Genomic DNA, 4,126 nt, shown 5'->3' with positions numbered 1-4,126 from the left:
ATCTTCAAATCAGGGTTTTGCCTTAGTTACAAAGCAATCAATATTCACCGTTAGATGAAAACCTGATTTAGATTCAAGATAATATTTCTCAACCGTTAGATCGAAAACTTAACTTGTCACATACACTTGAGATATACGTTTACTGGGTTTGTGAAAACCGTGCCCAAACGTGTACGTGTATGTTGGTTCAACATAGTAACCCAAAAGGTCAACCATATGAGAATATCATATTAACCTTGTTCTTCTTCACCATAACTAGTTCAATTGACTCAAATGAACTAGTTAGAGAGTTGTTCAATTGCTATGAGATCTTATGTAACTACACAAGACACAATTGAAACAAAGATGATTCGATTCGATTGAATCGGATCATGAACTTTATAGCCACGGTTTGCATACTGCATTCCTTAGTAATTTAAGTTTCATGTTCAGAGCACATCTTTAGATCATAACCCACTCAAGTACGCAAACAAGTTGGCGGACTTAAGACAACCGGCAGAGTTTTCCAAACTCAGCAGAAAATCTCGGCGAGGAGACTTCCGCCAGTTCGCGGACTGAGTTCGCGGACTAAACACGCAAACGAGTTTTTGGAAAATCCCAGCAGAAATTCTCGGCAAGAGAACTTCCGTTTAGTTCGCAGACTGAGTTCGCGGGCTTAGGAAAGCCAATTCCTCTGGTTTCTCTCAATCAACAAAGTTCGCAAACTTTGGATTAAGGAATAGGACTTATGCACATATGTGTTTCCACACAATGCTTATATCCATCATTGGTTATATAGACCTAAACTCTCATTCCAACCATTGAAACATTCTTAGAGGACGTTATATAGTTGTTACACTATTTCTCGTCAAAGCGATTTTCAAAGTGATTGAAACAATATGGATTTCGTCATTAGGTAAAGATAAACCCGATCAAAGCGAAACGCTTTACCAACACATGATTTCGAGATATAGATAGGCGAGATATACTCGGCTCGAAATATCAAATGTGTATGATTCAGTCTATATAGCATCGACTTTTGTCTCATAAGAAGTAGGAGATAGAAGAGATAGACTTTTAAGTGATAGATAAGTTCAAGTCTCCACATACCTTTTTGTTGATGAAGTTCCACGGTTCCTTGAGTAGATCTTCGTCGTTGTATGATGAATCGCCATGAAGTCCTTGAGCTCAACTACACTTTTCTATCCTAGTCCGAGACTTAGCTATGTAGACTAGAAATCAAGACTCATAGTTTTGATCACTAACATTGACAAACATGCTTGATATAGAAACGCAATCGAGGTCGACCGAGCTATGCTCTAACAATCTCCCATTTGTCAATATTAGTGGCAAAACTATTAATACATATGGAATACAAAAAAGATAAACTTTAGTGGCACCTATTCCATAGTCTAATATTCAATGTTCCCTGAAATCTTCGTCCTTCCAAGTACTCCAATGATCCCAAAGGTTGTAAGTTTAGCATCACCGTTGTTGAAGATCCGTAGCTATAACAATGAGAGAAATCGAGATTCTCGATCATCATTATACAGTGACAAAGTATTATTATGTAACATCAAAGTCCAATTGCATCACGACTTTAACAATAATACTATGGTAATATGTATCACTCCCCCTTAGTCAATACTCCATCTCACATGGAAACCACTCCCCCTTACACAATGATCCGAAAACCATATTATATGTAGTATAACTACACATTAATTCTCCCCCTTTTTGTCAATAAAATTGGCAAAGGTACAAGAACGGGTTCCTAATGAAATTTCCGAGAAGAGACGTTTCATAGACTAAAAGAAGAAATACATACCAACTTAATTTAGATGCAATCATAAAGCCGAAGCTAAATGCATTCATCAAGGAGTTTTAAGTTACAAGATAACCCCTATAAAATTCCACAGCCGCACACCCCGCAAGATATTACCATTAAGCACAAGTTCAAAAGAACTCTCCCCCATTTGATGTCATTCCCGAGAAAACAACAAGAGCGACCTTAATTTTGAAAGAAAAGAAGGATTTTTAATTGGACACCAAAAACCATAGGAAAATGATTTTCTATATCCAAAACTCAATCAAATTAATCACAAGTAAGCCCATGATTAATTTAATTGGAATACACAACTAAATCAAACCACAAAAGTGATCAATTTAATTGATTGTGCTCATAATTAAACTTACGGAGCTACGACTAAGGTAATCATACAGAGATGACTAACTTAATCGTTCACATACTCAACATAAGGAAAACCTTACGGAATATACGACTAAATCAACCAATAGAACATAGTTAGTATAGACGTTCATATACTCAACACAACAACTTGTGGAATATACGAAAACTCAACTAGACTAATTACAATAGAACCCATAATTAATCTAATTGGAATACAAACAACCAAACTAATCACGAAGGTAATCAATTTAATTGTCAAAAGTTTTGCTCGACAAAAGAAGACTTTCGGAGCAAATAACTAAATAACCAACCAAGATGATTAATTTAGTTCATAATGCTCAACATATAGCATCTTATGGAACAACCAACAAAGCGAATAAGAACAATCGACTTAGTTGTATCGTTCTCAACATAAGACACATAATGGAGCCTTTACGGTAATACAAAAAGAATGGATCAATGAAGATCAATACCGTGGAATACATACAAGGATCTATTATATCTTTCCATCACTATATGCATAATGACATAATAGACTTTATCCTTGTCACACAAAAGATTTTATCCTATTTTCCATCAAATATATGACTGCATAGGCATAACTTTTGTATTTGTCAAAAGTCCATTCGTCCTTTCATCAATACGAAAAACAATTCATGAACGACTTTACTTTTGACAACATATGGGACCTTCAAGTTCACATACGCAAACAATACATATCCCATAAAAATATTGCAATATCACAAAATCATAAAGATTAATACTGCAATAACATCATCCTCCAAATATTTTTAGAATTTTAAAAACAATAAACCTAAAAAATAAACATAAGAAGATGAAAACAAAATAGATATGTGTAATCACAATCTTCGCTATTGAAAATGCTAGTTATTCTTCTAACTACTCCAAAAAGAAGATATACTAGGCAACAATTCCTTTGAGAAATTCTTTATCATTCCCGAACTCCTTGTTATCGACAACCATCGAGACATAAGGTTCATGGAGATAAGTGTCAATACCCACGAACTGTCTTGGGTGAAGAGGTCGAATTAGGGTCCTCTGAATTTCCAAGGATTTAGACACGAAAGTCTTTATTTCACAAATCTCCCTTCTTATTTCCTTTAACTCATCAAGAACATCGGAAAACTTCTGAGAGTTAGAAGTAACAGCCCTGGGTTTTCTTGTATTCCTTCTTTTTCTTTTCAGGGACTTAGAAACATGAGATTTCTCTTTTTCCTTGATTTATGGATTAACAATCATGTTGACATCCTTTCCATCTGATGACATAGTGCTTTGAGAACATTTATGAACAACTGGATTTATGTGATGGAGTTACTTAACTCAACAAGCAGTCTTATAAAGGATGTCAAAAGGGAAAAATGAATGTAGGGTTCGAAACCTATTGACAGGTTCGCATACGCCCAACTCTAAAACCCTATAAAGAGTAGAATTGTAGATAATAACCCTTTCTTTTATTTGATAGACAAAAATAACAAATCTAAGAAAAGAAGGAAAAACTTTTCTGAAGCCTGGATCAACACTCAATCTTGTCTCTCTTCGATCAGGCACATGAGACAAGATTTTCCTAACATTTCAATCAAGTTGTGTTGCGATGATCAACGATTTGTCCATCTTTTTCCTCATGAGAGGAATCCTCTGATCTCTGTCTATCAAACTGATTTGACCATATTTTCTTTTCAAATGGTCTTATTCTATCTCTGGAAACCAACTTCTTATACGAAGATAAGATCCTACATACCTCGGCGGTCTTCTGAGCAAGTTTCAGCTTTCTTGCTAATCAATCTGCTCTTCATTGAAGTTTGCTTGCGTGCCTTATTTGGTGCTTGTATTTATAACACCTTGATAGTTCATGTCCCTTCATCGAACAAAACGAGAACGTCAATCTTGGATAGTATTCAGGCATCTGAGATGTGCAAGCAGCAAGACATACTGTTG

Source organism: Papaver somniferum, chromosome 7 (assembly GCF_003573695.1).
Source record: "Papaver somniferum cultivar HN1 chromosome 7, ASM357369v1, whole genome shotgun sequence".
In the NCBI taxonomy this organism is placed as follows: Eukaryota; Viridiplantae; Streptophyta; class Magnoliopsida; order Ranunculales; family Papaveraceae; genus Papaver; species Papaver somniferum.
The sequence above is the reverse complement of the archived record's forward strand: the minus strand, read 5'-3'. Positions refer to the sequence as shown.